General features: G+C 40.9%; 1 protein-coding gene across 8 annotated transcripts in view; it reads right to left on the bottom strand.

Annotated features, from left to right (window-relative positions):
* Positions 1–20,754, bottom strand: part of prkn (parkin RBR E3 ubiquitin protein ligase) — a 977,400-nt gene that overhangs the window by 559,526 nt on the left and 397,120 nt on the right. The window lies entirely within an intron of this gene.

Below are 20,754 nucleotides of genomic sequence, written 5' to 3'. Positions count from 1 at the left end.
CATGCTAGCTTGTTTGCTAAGTCTAAAAGTATATCCTTCCTCTGTCCTTCTAAACTTTCTTGGCAAATTTGGGAAAAATCTTCAAACCCCAGAACCTCTTTAGTAATGTTAAGAGCAATTTCCCTCATTTTTGATTTAACCAACCACAAGTAACCAAAATTAAAAAGATTTTCCATGTCTCATTTAAGTTTTATTTAAAGATCTAGGACACTAATCCTCAAGTCTGTTTAAATCTGTCCAAATCCATTCGGATCCATTCAGATCCTGTGCACAAACTGGCCAAATCCCAGACTCAAAGCCCCAAATTTGTTATGGAATGGAGGACAAACTCCTCTAATAATTAAAACCCAAACACCTAGAGGCTTGCCTTGCCTCATAATCTCTTTAAGGAAGTGTGAAAAGTGGTATAACCTGCCTCTCACCTCTAATCTGTTATAAAGGAGTGGTTAAATGAAAGAAATCCCTGATACTCACTATATATGCTACAGCTAACAGTTTATTTATCAACTCTAACAATGAACAAATTAACAGAACTACTAACAAACCAAATTTTCCCCCCTTAATTACTAACTAGTCCTGAATAAAACAAAATTCTAATGGTATTCTGTTCTAATAGATATAAATCCCACTTATATAAAATAAATTAATGAAAAAATTAAAGCTTAATCTCTCAAAATTACAGCCAGGATAAGTCTTCCAGAACGTTCTTTGCCCTTGTCCACTGTCCTCCAGTCAGGAACACCTTCCTCCATCGAATTGGCGTGTCAGGAATATTAGCTAAGAGTGTCATAGTACCTTTATTTGGATGGTGCTTACTCCGATGAGCTTAAAGATTTCTGTGAGAGCAAGTGATTTTCTCTTTTATTAGATCTGATGGGCTGTTGAGAGCTTTTCTCTTAACAGATGGTAGTTTGCTCCCATCCCACTTTTCAAATGGCCTCTTTTTTCTATATCCTTGATGGCATATCAATTTCTTACAATAGGATTAGTCCCAGGCAGTCAAAACTATCAGGTAAAAATCTAATTGGGTTTTGGTATCTGGAGCTTGATTTAAATTAATTGGCCAAATTCAAAATCTGCTGTCTTAGTAAAAATGCTGCTTTTTTCTTTCTAACTGTACAGCCTTTGATGCAAATGTTTAAGTTCAGAGAAATCAATGTACATCTGCAGGCTTTTTTAAAATCCCCAAGCCAAGAAAAGCATATCACTTCTTAAAGGAACCATGCACTCCTCTCCTCTGCACCCCCATCATTTTTCCAAACAAATTTTAACAACCTACCTTCCAATTCAAAAGTACTCTTTCAACTTCATAATAGTCGACATTAGGGAACAGCCATCACCACTGGTTATCAGGCAACAACAAAAAGGTAAGAGCTCGTGAGGGAGGAAAGAAGTTGAGCAAGAGGAATGGAGTCAGCATCATAGGCAGTGCCTTTCTGCATTGGTGATGAGTGAAAAATTAATTTGAGTGAGTTAGCAGAGGCCGTAACCACAATTTGTCATTCATTAACAGTCCCAAACTCTCTCTGTCACTGACCATTCCATCATTTGATTGGTTTTGTTCTATATTTTTGCACTGTGGTCAATATTCTGAAAAAAATCTAAATTGTATATACTAAATAAATCATTAGTCATGCTGTTTTGAATTTTGGCTATGAAAATCACTGTGCATATTGATATTGCCCGGATTGCAAAGTAGTTCATGTTAGTTTGTTGATCTTTGACTTGATTGGTATAACTGTGGAAAACTACAGCAAAATAAACTGCTTATCATATATTGGATTGAACTTAAATTATTAGGCCAGTTGTTATTTGCTATGCATGATGGTTAGTTAGCTCAGTTGGCTAGAAGCTGGTTTCCGATGAAGAGTGATACCTATGGTATGGGTTCAATGCCTGCACTGGCTGAGGTGATCATGAAGGACTGTCCTTCTCAACCTTTCCCCTCCCCTGAAGTGTGGCACCCCTCAGGTTAAACCACCACAACTGACGTAAATTTTATTTCACATGCAAAGAAGGCATGGAATTCTAAAGTATATTAGTGTGAGATGCATTTGCTTTGATCTATGCTTCAGAATATTTTGTTTCATCAAATTAATTTGGCCCAGGGCTCAGAAAAGCTGTCAAAAGTAGCAAGATAAAACACTGAGCTCAGAGATCATTCATCTGTAAATCACGAGCAGAATTTGAGACCGACTAGTATCAATATGAAAACTAAACAATGAAAACACACTGTTGAAATTATATGGTAACTTTTGAACCAGCACCTTCAATACATAGGTATCAGATGCTTGGTTAAGAAATTAGAATGTTCTGCCAAAAATATTGCCCATTTTCGATGCATAAAATTCAGACTATTCCTAACCAATTTTGCCAGCGAAGTCAAAACTGCATTGACTCAATTTCATTGAGAGAGACATGTGCTCACAATTGCTTGCTGATTTGTTCAGTGTAACAATATTTTTAGAATCAAGTTTGTTTTGGTTTTGAAGCCTTCTAGATATAACTTCAATATATTCAATTTAAAATGTTCTCTTTAAAAATAAAAACAAGCATATATTGTGAAAGGTAACCAAACGTTGGTAACTCATAGGCTTTCTTTTCCTAGTATTCTGGTTCTGACATAATTTAATGTTGGCTAAGAAGATACCTAACCTGGCAGACAACATTCTCACAAAGTATAAGTTGTTGCAAGGCCACTCGTAGGACATGCTAAACCATTGTAAATATTGACATTGAAACAAGTGTTTATGGGACATAAAGCAAGCTGCTATTTCAGAAGGTCCAAAAGAGTACACATGCACTTGTCAGACCAAAAACTGTAAATCTTTCTAACAGCCATTATTTTTGTTGCTCCCCTGTGTTTCCTTTTCTGTGTTACATCTTCGTGCACGGAGCATCTCAGTTGGCTCAGTTGGATGATAATTAGATTCTTGGTGCATTGTTTCAAATCCTAACTGAGATAATAAATGATTTCTAAATTATTTTATACAAATTACATTTTTATTGTTCTTCTTTACTTCCAGGGAATACAGCAATCAATTCTCCATTGTCTCTGACTTCATTGGAGAGCTGGGAATGTCATTTGTTAAAATTTTCTGATTATGTATCTTTATCATTCTTTCAAGCATCAGAAGTATGTTTTACAGAGGGAACAGTTCATAAATAGCAGAATTATAGAGTTGTTATAGAGCACACATCTGCACTGTGTCTCCAAATGAGTAGAAAAGGTGAACTAAGTCACCACAGTCCCTGAGGACCAAAGGATTGTTCTCTGAGGGAGACAACTTGTGTTGTGTGTAACCTAAGCATTCTCACACACCTGGTACCATTCCCCCATCTCTTCCAAGAAACCTTGCATGTTCTTTTTCAGATAATAATCTAATTTCCACTTGAATGGATAGATTAAACCTGCTTCTACCAGACTCTCATAAACTGTATTACCGTTGACAATTTCTCCTCATGTCTCCATTGCTTCTTTTGTCAACTACCTTAAACCTGTGACTTTTCATTCTTTATCCAATGTGAGAAGTTTTACCATATTATCTCTGTCAAACTCTTCAGGTTTTTGAAAATCTCTACCAAATCTCGTCTCAGCCTTCTCTTCTCTAAGGAAAAGACTTCTCAAAACCACCAGCATAACTGAAGCCAAATGGCCTTCTGAAATAAATTATATGCAAAATGAATACAAAAATTTGCAATTGGTTAAGGACCGCACAGACTTAAAAAGAGGTAACTTGAATTTTATTATTAGTCTATGTCAAATCAATTAGCTTGTTTTAGTACAGCAGCTGACACTATCAGTGGGATCTTCCCAGGGCAAGAACAATGTGGACCATAGCTAGAAATGCGGGATGATATCTAAGATGTTGAGTGAGGATTTTCAGAATGTTGGGAACAACAAGTCACATTTCCAAGTAAATTCTACAAGTCAAGCCAAGATTCTCATCACATAGTAGCATTAATAGGAATTATTTTCCATGAAAATTTTCATTCGTACCTAATCTCACTTCATAATATGCAAATTCATGTCCTTCTAACCAACAGATAGAAAGTAGATGCTGAAAATTTCCAGCATGCAAGTTGGAATGGATACCTGGTGATTTCAACCCATCACTTGCTCTTCCAGATATCAGTGCAAGCTCTAAAGGCATTCACACATACCCTATGTCAATGGGCATTGGCATCTGGCAAGTTCCAGCCAGCCTGCATCCTCATAAGTGCATCTCAAAAACACTTCTACAATTTAATGCTGCATGTTGGACTGTATTGAGACCTGTCGTTACAGTGCTGTAGCAAGAATACTTTGTGGCTTGGAACAGGCAACAAGCTCACGGACTAGATAAGGGTGCATCCCAGATCTGTTTGTTTGCACTCGTGGTGTTTACTCAAGTGGATGCTCAAGTGTCCCTGTTTTGCTTTGCCTTGTCTTTTTGTGCTTTGCCCCTCAACAAGTGCTTAAAGGTTCACAGTTCCAGTGTGCTGCTTTGCAGGTTAGTGCAGACAAAAAGCCAGACAGTTGATCATTTTGGTCAGCAGACAGTCAAGTGAATGGTAAGCTTGCTGGCATATTGCTTAGTCAATTTCACACCCGCAATATGTGCCAACAACTTAAGTGCCAAATGTCCTGCATATACCGCAAGCAAGCAGTCATGTCTCAAAATGGAAGATGCCCATCAGTCAGGTTAACACACTAAAATCTAGGACAGATACCAGTCCAGTGACTTGGGCATGGTCTGTCAGTCAGTCAGTCAGCCTGCTACTCAGGGTGGTCAAGGTCAAGATAATTGCCTCACTGAGAATGAGAAGCCAAATTTCAGGCACTCCATCACCTGTCTTGGTTCTTCCTGCCCTATTGTGGGCCATTTTCTGCTGGAATGATACAAAGGGAGGGACTGAGTGAGAGGAATGTGGGTGGCACAGCTATTAGTGCTGGTGTAGGTGACAGAAAAAGTGTCCTAAATGAGTGAGCAGTCAGTGTAGGAGCTATGCAAGGTTAGTAGTGTTGGGTGGGTGACAGTGAGGGAAAATATTGCATACAGTAGTGAGAATAGGTTTGGTAGGAGGCGGAGACAGAGTGAGTGTGAGAAAATGGAGAAAAGACAATGCTATTTACAGAATGAAGAAGGTCACTGACCTTCATCCTACACTCCTGGGCGTTCCTCCAGATTGCGGAGACCACACTGACCCAGGTGAACCTTGGACGAGACTGGTCGGGTATGATGATGTGGCCTTCTCTGTTTGTCATGGAGAAACAGGATGGTCTTCCTCTGCACCATCCCATCCACCAGAACTTCAAGTCCTAGTCCACAAAGTGGGGATGAATTTCCCTTTTGACATGTCTGGGGCAAATGTCATAAATCGTGCAAGCAGCTCCAGGCTGACAGTGCTTCTCTGGATACATAATGGCCTTTCACAGATGACATTGGTGACAGGGATCCTGGGATATCCCAGCAGATATCAGTATTTCCTGCTGCAGTATGAGGGAGAATTAGGTTGGCATTGGATGCAAGACACACAATAGGGGCATGGTAGGTAGTTAATGAGGCAAGTTTGGGAGGATAACAATAGGAAAACCCACCACATTTCACAAGGAGAGAGTCTCCATGAAATTCAACTAAAATATACTTCGCCAAAATATAGTCAGAAATGACACTGAGACTGAGACTGGAATCGTGCATATACAAGAAATGTTCCTCCTTTTGCTACAGCACAAATAAACACACCCTTTTTAAATGCCCCTTTGCCAGGTAATTAAAAGTAAGTTTGTGCCTTTCCTTGGGAATTTGTATAAACTAAAAACAGATTGTTTTAAAAACAAAGTTGATTTTCTTACAGATTTCCATTTCATGGTGCTGAACAAGGAATTCTAAGTTATTCAAGCCATCAAATGCTCATTGAGGTAAACAGATGGAAACTGAATCACAAGTTTTTACGAACAATACCAGCAGGTGCACTAAACTGCCGTGAAACATCTGTTTTTAACAGGGTAAAGTGGCTTGGGAATGATTTTGACATGCCTTTAAATCACAGTACCACTAAACTTTAAATGATTGATATGATTTACAGAATATTGTTTAAAGAAAAGTATAGTACATGTGGTACACCAAATGACATTAGTTTACAATTGCTTTTGTTGAGTTGATCCAGTGGGCCTACCTTCCCTCTGATCAGCGAGACAGAAAGATGCCATGTGTAGCCTTTTCTCTCATTGCCAGCCTGGAGATAGCCCAGTGGAATAGGTGGCAGTTAACAGGAGAGCAGAGGGGAATATGCATCTGCTGTTATTTTAAAATCTGAACAGGTTTAAAACAGGTGTCCAAGTGAATAGTATGGGAAGTCTACGTTGTTTGAAATTAACTTTGAAACTAGAAATTAACAAATAATATGAGACTTTAGGTGATAGGGATGCTTCATTGATTAAGCATTATTGAGACATTTAAACCTGCAACCATTTTCACTCCTATATTCCACCTCTACAGAACAAAGTAAAGCTGAAAACCAGATAGCAACTAAACCAACATAGAAACAAGGTAGTTACACTCAAAAAGTACAAAAATATCAGGTCCTGCACCATGTATTTTATACCATTGTGTCCTTTCTGTCTCAGCTTTTCACACTGTCATGACTTTCGCAGATTGGTGTTCGTGTTTTTAAGGTAAAGCTAGTTTGTCACTATGCCACAATCTGACACTTCCCCTCTATAACAGTCACTCCTGAAACTGCTACTGTATGCTCATTTTGACCAAATAATTTTCTCTCTTTAAGGAAAACAATGCACCTGACACCTCATGTTATTGCTCTCTGAGGCAAGTACATTGCATACAGATCAAGATTGCAATCCTGAAGTCCTAAAGAAATTTTACAATGTGTCTTCGGTTTTGAAATCATACAATATGTGATAATGAATTTTTGAATGCAGCAATGCCTCCAAAGAAACTTGATGCCATCCAGGATAAAATGACTTGATCTATAACCCATCCATCACCTTAAACACTCATTAATTCTATGACCAGTAAACCATGGCTAAAGTGTGCATCAACCACACTGCAGCAGCTCACCAAGGTATCTTCAATAACACCTCCAAACCTGCGACCTCTACATCCAAGGTTGCAGAAACAGCAAGTGTATCATTCTGTTGTAATAAGGTAAATGTTCTGAAGAGTTACTTTGGAGATCACGCTTTTCTATATTGTACTCCATCTGCCACTTTGCCCACTACAAAGACATGAGGGAGGAACTGACCAGAATTGATTGGAAGGGAGCCTAGCTGAGAAGATGATGGAACAACACCAGCTGCGGTTTCGTGGGGTAGTTCAGGAGGCACAATATAAATTCATAACAGATTTCATCATCATTGAATCCCTACAGTGTGGAAACATGCTCTTCAGCCCAACAAGTCCACACCGATCCACAGAGCATCCCACCCAGACCCATCTCCCTCTAACCCACCTAATCTACACATCCCTGAACACTATGGGCAATTTAGCATGGCCAATCCACATAGCCTGCACATCTTTGAACTGTAGGAAGAAACCAGAGCACCCAGAGAAAACCCACACAGACACAGGGAGAATGTGCAAACTCCACAGAGACAGTCACCCGAAGGTGGAATTAAACCCAGATCCCTGAGCTGTGAGGCAGCAGTGCTAGCCACTGAACCACTGTGCTTTCATCCCAGGGAAGAAGAAATATACTAAGGAGAGGGCAAGTACGATAAAAACAGTCGTCAACTGCCATCATGAAAGAGACTCATTTATCCCTACTCTGCCTTCTGCCAGTCAGCCAATCCATTATCCATGCTAATACCTTTCCCCTAGCACCATAGGTTCTTATTTAGCACCCTGTGTGTGGCACCTTGTCAAAGACCTTCTGGAAATCCAAACCGATCATGTCCACTGGCTCTCCTTTGTTGAACTTGCATCTTAGCTCTTCAAAGAATTCTAACAGGTTTGTCAGGCCTGACCTCTCCTTGACAAACCCATGTTGACTCAACCCTATTTTACCTCATCCTTAATCATGGACTCTAAAACCTTACCAATGATTGGGATCAGGCTAACTGGTCTAGAATCTCCTGTCTTCTGCCTCTGTCCCTACTTAAGATGGGCAATTACGTTGGTCATCTTTCAGTTCTCTGGGTCCCTTCCCAAAAGAGATATGGTAGAGATAACCTCTACCATAACCACCATGTTAAGTACAGCACTGTGGCTCGTTGATTAGCACGGCTACCTCACAGTGCCAGGGACCTGGGTTCAATTCCACCCTCAGGTGATTGTCTGTGTGGAGTTTGCACATTCTCCCTGTGTCTACATGGGTTTCCTCCCACACTCCAAAAATGTGCAGACTAAGTGAATTGGCCATGCTAAATTGCCCATATTGTTCAGGAATGTTTAGGTTAGGTGGGTTATAGGGGGATGGGGCCGGGTGGGTTGCTCTGAAAATCAGCGTGAACTTTTTGGGCTGAAGGGCCTGTTTCCACACTGTAAGGATTCTACGATTAACTCATTGATTTATAATGGAGTTCAAACTGGGCAAATGCGAGGTGATGCATTTTAGAAGATCTAATTCAAGAGCAAACTATACAGTAAATGGAAAAGTCCTGAGAAAATTGATGTACAGAGAGACCTAGGTGTTAAGATCCATTGTTCCCTGAAGGTGTCAACGCAAGTCAATAGGGTGGTCAAGAAGGCATACGGCATGCTTTCCTTCATCAGACAGGGTATTGAGTACAAGAGTTGGCAGGTCATGTTACAGTTGTATAAGACTTTGGTTCGGCCACATTTAGAGTACTGTGTACAGTTCTGGTCGCCACATTACCAGAAGGATACCTTGGAGAGGGTGCACAGGAGGTTCATCAGGATGTTGCCTGGTATGGACGGTGCTAACTACGAAGAAAGGTTGAGTGGACAAGGATTATTTTCATTAGAAAGACGGAGGTTGAGGGGGGACCTGATTGAGGTCTACAAAATCATGAGAGGTATAGACCAAGGTGGATAGTAAGAAGCTTTTTCCCATAGTGGGGGACTCAATTACTAGGGGTCATGAGTTCAAAGTGAGAGGAGGAAAGTTTAAGGGAGATACGCGTGGATAGTTCTTTACGCAGAGGGTGGTGGATGCCTGAAACGCGTTGCCAGCAGAGGTGGTAGACGCAGGCACGTTAGTGTCTTTTAAGATGTATCTGGACAGGTACATGGATGGGCAGGGAGCAAAGGGATAGAACTTTAGAAAATAGATAATAGGCTTAGACAGAGGATCTCGATCGGCGCAGGTTTGGAGGGCCGAAGGGCCTGTTCTTGTGCTATAATTTTCTTTGTTCTTTGTATATCCTCAGCTATCTCCTTCAGGCCCTGAGATATAGTCCATCTGGTCCGGGTGATTTATCCACCTTAAAAGCTTTCAGCTTCCCATGTGATGGCCACTACACTCACCTGCACCCTGAGTTTTTTTTAAAAGTTCTGGCTCACTGCTGATGTCTTCAACTGTGAAACTGATGCAAAGTACCTATACAGTTCCTCCACCATTTTTTTCTTCCCCCATACTACTTCTCTAGCCCCAGTGATGTAGTGTCCACTATTTCGTCTCTCATATCTTTTAAATATCTAAAAAAACTCTCGCAATCTTCTTTGATATTACCACCAAGCTTTCTTTCATATATTATCTACTCCACACCTGCCCTCAAAACTTTATTGATTATTTTGTTGTCGTCTGCTGCTTCTTAAGGGTTTTCCAATCCACTGGCTTCCCACTAATCTTCACCACATTATATGCATTTTCTTTTGATTTTGTGCTGATCTCAACTTCCTTTCAGATTAGATTAGATTAGATTTCCTACAGTGTGGAAACAGGCCCTTTGACCCAACAAGTCCACACCGCCCCTTGAAGCATCCCACCTAGACTCATCCCCCTATAACCCACATACCCCTGAACACTACAGGCAATTTAGCATGGCCAATCCACCTAGCCTGCACACCTTTGGACTGTGGGAGGAAACCAGAGCACACCGGAGGAAACCTACGCAGACAAGGGGAGAATGTGCAAACTCCACACAGACAGTTGCCCAAGGCGGGAATCGAACCCGGGTCCCTGGCGCTGTGAGGCTGCAGTGCTAACCACTGAGCCACCGTGCTATCCCTTTGTCACCTGTGATTGCCTTGCCTCCCCTTCATATGTTTCTTTCTCCTTGGGACAATTTCCGCTGTGCCTCAACAATCACCACAAGAATCTCCTGCCAATGTTGATCCACTATCTTCCAAGCTAGGCTCCTCTCCCAATCAATTCTGGCAAGCTCCTCCCTCATGTCTTAGTGGTTACTTTTTTTTAATCAATTTTAATACTGTTACATCTGATTCCAGCTTCTTCCTCTCAAACTGCAGGGTAAATTCTATCATATTCTGGTCACTGCCTCAAGGGGTTACTTCACCGTAAACTCCTTAATCAAGTTTACCTCATTACACATTACTAAATTGAGAATTACCTGTTCCCTCATGGGCTCCACCACAAGCTGCTTCAAAAATCCATTTTGTGGACATTCCACAAGTTTGTTTTCTTGAAATTTACTATCAACAGGATTTTCCTGGTCCACCTGCATATTGAAGATCCCATGATTGTTGTAACAGTGTCTTTCCTGTATACTTTTTCTATCTTCTGAAATATTTTCTTTCCTCCCATCCTGGCTACTGCTAGGGGGTCTGCACACAAGCCTCATCAAGGTCTTCTTTCTTTTGCAGGGTTCTTCAGCTCTGCCCATACAGATTCGATGCCTTTTGACTTTATCATTTCTTGCTTTTGTTACAGTTTATTTTCGTATGAAGAAGGCAACCCCAAACCCTCTGCTCACCTGCCTGTCAGCGTAGCAGGACATGTATCTTTGGATATTTAGTTTCCAGCCCTGATCCCCTTGTAGCCATGTCTCGGTGATACTCACAACCTGCGAATTTCAATCTGCTCTACAAGTTCATTTATGTTGTTTTGTTGATTGTGTGCACTTAAGGACACCATTCTCAGTCCTATATTGACTGTCTCCCTTCTCATAGTTGTCCCTTTATTTGCTATGCCTGAAGATAGATTTCTGACACCAATTTTCAAACCAATTTTGTATCCAAATGGCTAGCTCTCCCTGGATTCCACATGTTCTAACTTGTTAACCAATCTACCATGCAGAACCTGTCTAATGCCTTGTTGAAGTCCATACAGACAACGTCCGCTGCTCCGCCATCAATCTTCTTTGTCACTTTTTCAAAAACTCAAACAAGTTAATAAGGTACGATTTCCTACACACAAAGCCATGTTAACTATTCCTAATCACCCCTGCCTTTCCAAATACTTGTAAATCCTGTCCCTCAGAAATCCCTCCAATAATTTACCCACCATTGACCTCAGGGTCACCAGCCTATACTTCCCTGGCTTCTTCTCACTACCTTTCTTAAATAATAGCACCATATTATCCACTCTCCAGTCTTCTATTACCTCACCTGAGGCTATTGATTCGACAAATATCTCAGCAAGAGACCACACAATCACATCCCTAACTTCCCACAAAGTTCTAGAGTATACCTGATGAGGTCCTGGGAATTTATCTACCTTGATGTTTTAAGGCATCTAGCACCACCTCCTCTGTAATGTAGACACTTTACGATATCACTGTTTATTTCTCCAAGTTCTTCCGTTTCAATTTCCTCCTCTCCAGTAAACACTGATGTCTCCCCCATCTCCTGCGATTCCAACCACAGGTGGCCTTGATGATCTTTAAGGGGTCCTATTCTCTCCCTAGTTACTCTTTTGCCCTTAACATATTTGTGCAATATCTTTGGATATTCCTTAACCTTAACTGCCAAAGTTATCTCATGTCCCCTTTTTGCCCCCCTAATTTCCCTCAAGTATACTCATACTGCCCTTATACCGCTCAAAGAATTCACTTGATCCCACATGCCTATACCTGATATATGATATATTCCTCCTCCTTCTACTTGAAGAGAGCTTTAATTTCTTTAGTCATCCAGCATTTCCTACACTTACAAGCCCTGCCCTTTATATGAAGAGGAACATACTGCCTCTGGACTCTGGAAACTTTAATAATCACTACAGAACACCTGAGACCTCTGCTTTAAGGCTTTTTCCATGCAGCCAAACAATAACCATCCACCTCTCACTTCTCACCCCTAATATTTAACTTAAAGCCGTATCTACAACCTCGGATTTGCAATTTGCTAGGACTCTAGCCCAAGCACGATTCAGGTGTGGCCTGAATCAGAACAGCTCTCTCTTTCCTCAGTACTGGTGCCAATGTCCCATAATTTCAAACCCATTTCTCCCACACCAATCTTTGAGCAACAAGTTTACCTCTTTAATTTTGTTGGCCTTGTGCCGGTTTTTTCCAGAGGTTATTACCTGAACATGGGCACCAGGCAGGCAACACAGCCATCAGATGCTCATTCCTGATGAAAATAATGTCTATTCCCCTGGCTATACTATCCTTGGTGACAACTACAATTCTCTTTTCTACTCCCTCTTAAATGGCTGCCTGTAGCATGGTGCTACAGAGACCACACAATCACATCCCTAACTTCCCACAAAGTTCTAGAGTATACCTGATGAGGTCCTGGGAATTTATCTACCTTGATGTTTTAAGGCATCTAGCACCACCTCCTCTGTAATGTAGACACTTTACTCATCCTTCCTTCGCCTTCACTCTCATCCACACAGGGAGAAAGAATCTCAAACCTGTTAGTCAAGCTCAAGGGGTGAAGTTCCTTTAGCACTACCTCCTGGATCCCTCGACCTACCTCACTCATAGTTGCATCTTTTTCTCCCCGAACCCTGTCTGAATTCAAGGTAATTAACCTAAAGGTGTGATTGCGTCCTGCGACACCATGGCCAGGTAACTCAGCCCATCCTTGACATGTTGCAGTGTTTGAAAATCAGACTCAAGCTCTTCAAAACTGAAACAAAGTTCCTCAAGCAATCAACACTTGAGATAAATCTGGTCACTATGTACCATCATGTGATTCACCAGCTCCCAAATCTTGCAATTACAATGCATCACCTGACCTGGCATCTCTATTTTAATTATTTAGTTCTTTGATATCCCTTTCTCATTATGACTCACTTGATAGTGGCTGAAATGTCCACACATAACACAGTAATGATTGTACATATTGTGTAGAGTACAGTAATGCCACATGATAACAGTGGTGTGAGCTCGAATGGACTTAGGAGCAGAATTAGACAATAAGAACATAAGAACTCGGGACACGAGTAAGCAATTCAGACTTGCAAGCCTGTTCTTCCATTTGATACAATCATCTCAATATGGCCTCAACTCCGTTTTCCTGCCCGCTCTCCATGACCCTTCAGCCACTACTTACGAAAGTTCTCCTCCTTAAATAAACTCAATATTGGAGCATCCATTGAGCTCTGGGGTAGAAAATTCCACAGACTCATAACCCTTTCAGAGATGTAGTTTCTCATTTTTGTTTTAAATTTGCTATCCATTATCCTAAAACTAATACGTCTCATTTTAGATTGCCCGACATGAGAAAACATCCTTTCCAATACTGGCTCTGTCAATGCCCTTCAGCATCTTATATAGATTAAATAGATTTGATCTCATTCACCTAAACTCCAGAGAGTGTAGGCCTAAACCGCTCAATCTTTTTTAAATCAAACTCCTCACTCCTGGAATCAATCAAGTCAATCTTCCTTCTGAAATCAACTTGTGAGTTAGATTTATACTATTTACAGCTTTAAGATATTACCACTTTAAGAATTACTTATATAAACCACTGCAGTAGCTGAATAGTGATGCAGCCTACAGACAAACTCTTGGAAGGATCAACAAGCATGGCATGGTGACACGCTGGTTAGCACTGCTGCCTCACAACACCAGGGAATGCGGGTTTGATTTTAAATGTTCTCCCTGTGTCTGCTTGGGTTTTCACCATGAACTATAGCTAAAACCTTGAACTTCAGTTTCCACAGTCTAAAGATGTGTAGGTTAAATGTTACATTGCCCGATAGTGTGCAGAATATTAGCCATGGGAAAGGTGGGGTTACAGGGAGAGCAGTGATCTGAGTGGGATGCTCTTCGCTAGGTTGGTGTAGACTTGATGGGCTGAATGGCCTCTTTCAACACTGTAAGGATTCTATGCTTCTAGTGGAGAAACAACAATTAATGGTAAAGCCTATTACTTCAAACCTGGCAAGAAGTGTGGGCTAGAAGCTCGATACATCTGGCAGTGCAGGTCCAGAAACAGACAGTTGTTGAACATCTAGTCAACAGACTAGAAGATTTCTTTGGCATCCAAGAACTGTGGCAAACTTTAAAGAGCTCAGTAGCTATGATAGCATGTTGCATATTTGTTTCACATGATTGAGAAAACCAGTACCCAGCAAAATAGGTTCAAGACAAAAGACTGATCACGAACTTGTGACTATTCATCAGTATTGTGTTAAAGGATGACTGAACCAAAAGTCCAGTGAATCCTCTGAGAAGACGTCCTTTGAACAATTACTGCATTTCCTAACCACAGATGATTCACAACTATGTTGCAAACCAACAGTGATTCTAATCTCCCTACATGAATAACTCCTGGAAAAAATGCCCCGGGGAAACCTAGAGATTGCCAAATGGACATCCAAAGCTCAGTCAGTAGTCTGGTTGCCAAAGTTGTCAAGAGAGATTGAAGATCTGCAACTCATTGTGAAATCTACAATTACAGAGGGTTCTCAGGAATGGATAACAGTTCTATCATCACTGAAGTATATTCAAATGGGAACCAGCAAAGTCAATGGAATGATACAGATAAGAGAAAGAATGAAAAGCTCATAGTTTACTCTTTAACTGAAATTGTTCAGGCACCAACATAGCCTGGCGAACAAATTTTAATGGCAGATTCAAATGTGACATGAGATAATGAACCAAATCAGATACAAGAGGAATATGTCAATTATTTGTAATTCCAAGAAAAACACGAATGATACAGCTAAGCCAGATTCAATTCATTAGTTACATGACTGAACATCTTGGATTTATCAATGAGATAAAAGGGGATGGATGAAGACAACTGATCTACCAAAAATTCAACTAAAAAAATTACATATATCTGCATGGATGCATCAGCGGTTTCAAAAAATAACTCGCATGCATAGACTGAATGTGGGCTGTATATGATTCCACAAGAATCAACATTGTGGTGGAATGACCAAAGCCACAGATTCAGGACATAGTCAATAAGAAACTACCCAGTACAGAGGTCTAGGTACTAGCACGAAGAAATTGTCCAGATCAGAAATCCAGGATAGTGAAAAAAGAAAACACCAGTTCATCAGAGCAGCCAACTTCTATGAAGTCACTTCATGAGATGAAAGGTACCCAAATGATTTTATGAGCTAACTACTTCATTCAACAGGCAAGAGTTTCACTGCAAAAGAAATTCAGGAGATTAAGTGTCCACCAGATCAGGTAGTAGGCACATCATTTGCTTTAGGAGAAACTACATACTCTGAAGAACATTCAAAAGATAAAATGTTCTTCATTATGGAGACACTTTAGAAAGCATGCAAGGTCAAGAACAGATTCAAAGTTAATAGTCCTAAAGCCAAAGATCTACAATCTTCAAAGTTCCAGACAAATATCTTCCAGAAGAATCATAATACCTCAAGACTGTCAAGATTCATGAAGTCAGACAATTTAGCAGATGTTTGAGGTGGAGGCGATGGCCTAGTGGTATTATAGCTGGACTGTTAATTCAGAGACCCACATAACGTTCTGGGGATCAGGGTTCAAATCTCGCCATGGCAGATGGTGAAATGTGAATTCAATTAATAACTGGAATTAACAATATAATGATGACCATGACTTCATTGTTGGGAAAAACCCATCTGGTTTACAAATTTCCTTTCGGGAAGAAAACTGCCATCCTTACCTGGTCTGGCCTACATGTGACTCCAGACTCACAGCAATGTGGTTGACACTTAATTGCCCTCTGGGCAATAGCACAGCCAGCCATGCCCTCGTCCCGTGAATGAATAAAGCAAAAAATCAAAAACATGGGGTAGTGATAAATGCAACTATATACATGAATGTGTAAATATTAACTCTCCCATCTGTAAAAAAGCAACACATACAAATTCTTGTACAGCACAGCTGTAAAACATATTTGGAGAATAACTTTATTAACAGTTGCAGTTCATGGGGCATTTAATATATTTTGCAGTGGCAAACCTTTCATTTTCATTCTTGCTTCCTTTTAAAATTGCGTCATTTTGTTTACAATGCAGTTCCTCATTATTTCTACAGCAATAATGAAAGGCAATCACAGAGGAATAAAGGCAGGGTTGGAGGGAGAAGACTGGGAGAGGAGTTTTGAGTTTGGCAGGTAAGATGAATGATGAACAACTACTTATGACTCACAACAAGGTGAGGAAGAAGGATTCTAGAAAGGGGTTAAACCAACCATGGTTAAACAAGGTAGTTCAGGATAGCACCAAATTAAAAAGTTAAAAACATACAATGTGGCAAAATTAATGGTAAAGCAGAAGACTAAGACAATATTAAAAGTCCAACAAAAATGAACAAGAACAAGAAAGTACAGGGTGAATCCCAGCTATGGGGGTAAATGTAAAAATGGACAGTAGGAGGTTTTTTTAAAAAAACATTTCTAAAAAGAAAGAGAGAAACCGAAGTGAATATAGGCCTCTTAGAGAATGAGGCTGGGAAAGTAATAATGGGGAATAAGGAAGTGCTGTCGGAGTTGAATAAATACAAAGTTCAAAAAACTAAGTCATTGGGCAAAGGGGGGGGGAAAATAAATACATCATAGATAATTCATTAAGGAAACTGACTGATCTAAAGGCCAATAGGTCCCCTGGACCTGGTGGGTTGCATCCAAAGACAGGTAGCTACATTGACAGTAGATGCATTGGGAGTAATCCTCCAAGAATCCTGAGAGTCTGGAGAAGTTCAAGTAGATTGGGAATCTGTCAATGTAACACCCTTATTTAAAAAAAAAGAGATATAAAAGGTAAATAAAGGGCTTATCTTATCTGTCTTTGGAAAATGTTGGAGTCAATTATAAAGGTTGTAATACCAGAGCATTTAAAAATCCATAATATAGTCAAACAGAGTGAATTAAGCTCCATGAAGTTGAAATCATGCCTGACAAACTTGTTAGATTTTTCTGAGGAGGTAACAAACAAGATACATAAATGGATGCCAGTTGGTGTAATATCTTTGGATTTCCAAAGGCATTTGATAAGGTACTACACAGAAAACTACTGAACACGATAAGAGCCCATAGTGTACTTGGGTAGTATATTAACACATGATGAAGGGTTACCGGACCCAAAACATTAACTGTTTTTACCTTCACAGATGCTGCCAGACCTGCTGAGCTTTTCCAGCATTTTCTGTTTTGTTTCCTGATTTACAGCATCCACAGTTCTTTTGGTTTTTATAGGTGACAGTGTCCCGAGCCATGTAAAGAAGTTTCCTTCAAGGTCATTTACGCTGCTGGGGTTAGCTGCAATGCTTTGAATACTCCCTTTCCATGCAGACTGCTCTAAGTTGCTGAAGACCTCGGTTCTCTTTTTCATGCACAGGCTAGTGGGGAAAATCACCCTTCACCCCTAATTCTATCGCAATAAATCTGATGCCTGTGAATATCCTTTCTCATGAGCTGCTAAGCATGGACAGCCTTTACCCCTAACATTGGGATCATTTCATGCAAGAAGGCTGTGTGTGTATGAATGCTGTTTTTCATGATCAGCTGAATATTGCAAGCCTTCAGCGCTTACACGAGAAGCATTTATGCAATGTGACAGCTTGTTTTAGATAGAGTCAAGTAACAAATTGACAATTTATTCATCAGTCAGTCTATCCCATCAGGCATTCATCTTGTATTTAAAGTTGGGTTTGTGAACACACATTTGCTGTTTTTGCTTAATAAAATCACATCAATAAATTCATTCTGGTCAGTTGGGATGTTCATAAGTATTCATGGTACGCTCATGAATGCAAAACAGGTAAGACCAGAACAGCTAAGTCCACCTGAAAGATTTTTGCGAACTTATTCCCAAAACTTCAACCTACCATCCGGAAACAGAGGTGTTGCCTCCTGCCCAGTTATATTCCTCTGCCTGCACCTGTAACACTCCAAGCAGGCCCTGAAAATTCCACGCAATATGTATAAATGAGGGGACAGACAAAAAGTGACAGGGAAAGGCAGATAGAGAGAAAGTGCAATTTAAGGCAAGACAGTGAGAGTGAGGATGAGAAAAATGTAATTGAATATGAGAGAGAGGTAGAGAAACTGAGAATCAGGGAGTGAAACTGAAAGTGAGGGACAGAAGGGAAATGTGAGTGAGTGTGAAGGAGATGAGATTGAGATGAGATTTCCTACAGTGTGGAAACAGGCCCTTTAGCCCAACAAGTCCACACCACCCTTGAAGCATCCCACCCAGACCCATCTCCCATAACCCACATACCCCTGAGCACTACAGGCAATTTAGCATGGCCAATCCACCTAAGCTGCACATCTTTGGACTGTGGGAGGAAACCGAAGCACCCGGAGGAAACCCACACAGACACGGGGACAGACACGGGGAGAATGTGCAAACTCCACACAGACAGTCGCCCAAGGGGGGAATCGAACCTGGGTCCCTGGCATTGTGAGGCTGCAGTGCTAACCACTGAGCCACCGTGCCGCCCGTGGAGACTGGCCTGTCCCGACCCGAAACATCAGCTTTCCTGGTTCCTCTGATGCTGTCTGGCCTGCTGTGTTCCTCCAGCTCCACACTATTATCTCTGACTCCAGCATTGACAGTTCTTACTGTTTCTGACTATCCATAAATGAGACTGAAAGAAAGTATGAGTAAATTTCCAACTTTCTAATGATCGTCCACGTGGTTCAGGGCAGGGAAGATTCTACTCCATGTGTGTGTGCAGTAAGAGAAAGTGTGCACGTGAGGGAGAGAGAAGTGTGTGAGAGAGAATGTGGATGACAGCAAAAGGCTACGTGAATGAAGAGACATAGTGCTGATGAGAGGTAGATTAAGGGTGAGAGACAGAGTGAGTGAGGGTGAAAGTGAGGGGGAAACAGGGAGGGTAAGTGAGGAAGACAAAGTGAAGTGAATTAGAGAGGGAGAGTAATTAAGTGAGGGATGCACACTGTGTTGTAATAGAGAGAAAAAGTGCACGCAAGGGAGAGGAAGAAAGTATATGATGAGAGGGAGCATCTGAATGAGGGAGAATGGTTACGCAGGAGGGAGTGAGTATGTTGGTGTGGGAGACAGGGATAGCAAGTGAGAGAGTTGGGAGCAACATGCCTTCTAATTTTTGCCATTGCTTGGATTTCTAGTTTTATATGCAGCAACAACTACCAGAAGTGAAAGATATGCATCGATGCAGTGATCAGTGTGTGCAGAGCTTCCTGATAGTTGCACAGCTTAGAGGGAATGTTGGTAGTGAGAGAGAAAGTATGGATGCGTTTAGGTGGTAGGGAGGGACAGAGAATGTGTTTGCGTGAAGGAGATAGTGTCAAACCTTGCACCTGACAGTGGGGTGGACATACACAACCTTCCCTTCCACCTTCTCCCTCGCCAAACACCTATCCATAAAGCATAGATAACAGTGTGGGGCTGGAGGAACACAGCAGACCAGGCAGCAGAGGAACAGGAAATCTGAAGCTTTGGGTCGGGACCCTTCTTCTGAAGAAGCATCCCGACCCGAAACATCGGCTTTCCTGTTCCTCTGATGCTGTCTGGCCTGCTGTGTTCCTCCAGCTCCATACTGTGTTATCTCTGACTCCAGCATTGACAGTTCTTGCTGTCTCTGACTATCCATAAAGCATGTTGCAAGAAGAGGAAATCCATGGTTGAAAGACAACGGAATTCTGGAGCTCATTTTTAAATGAATTCTGCCAAAGCCATATCAGAGTATGTGCCACTACAGCCCAACCAAGCTCAGTGTTCATTAAACCCAGCTCCTTACCTCAGCCCAATTTGACCCCCTTTCACTGGTGACCAAGGACCTCGGGCGAGTTTTCCTCTCTCTAACTGAATTTCAAGTGAAAAGGCAAAAAAAACCCCTTTAGCTTGGCAACTTTGAATGGCCATTTTAATTATTATTAGTTTAAATGAACAATTTATTACTTTGGAGCTGTTTTTAATTTCTGAAATTCACATTGACTGTTATGCCAAACCTCTGAGATTTTGTCATCGGCTACCTAAGTGACTGAGAAGTTGCAATATTCCCTTCGCTCCACTGAAGGAATAGGTATCCAACTTGGCTTAAGACAGTTACAGGCTGATGTCAGACTGCAAATGATGCTTCATTATTGCCAAAGACATAATTGTGCAGACATACATAATCATGACATGTGTGCTTGAAACAGCCTCCACTAAAACTGTCTAAGCATGTACAGTGTGTCTGGAGAGGCTATCAATCACTCATATTTTACATCACCACTACAAAGTCATCCTTCTACTTCTGCTTCTAATTCTTATGCTTTTATGCTGTATGAGTACCTACAGTCCAAGGTTACGTCACTTAGTGCAGTGTACTGTGTACCTTTAGCCTTGAAATAATAAAGCACGGTAATTATACAGACAAATAAATCAAATATGTATATATAACATAACTGCAAACATTCCATAAAATCACAGAACATAATTGAATAAACATAGTCCAAATGTTCTGCCCTAAGTCGACATCATGGTTTAGTGATAGCATTTTTGCATTTGAATCAGATGGCAATG

The sequence above is a fragment of the Stegostoma tigrinum genome, chromosome 9 (assembly GCF_030684315.1).
Source record: "Stegostoma tigrinum isolate sSteTig4 chromosome 9, sSteTig4.hap1, whole genome shotgun sequence".
Lineage (NCBI taxonomy): Eukaryota > Metazoa > Chordata > Chondrichthyes > Orectolobiformes > Stegostomatidae > Stegostoma > Stegostoma tigrinum.
This window is presented reverse-complemented; position numbering and strand designations above follow the sequence as displayed.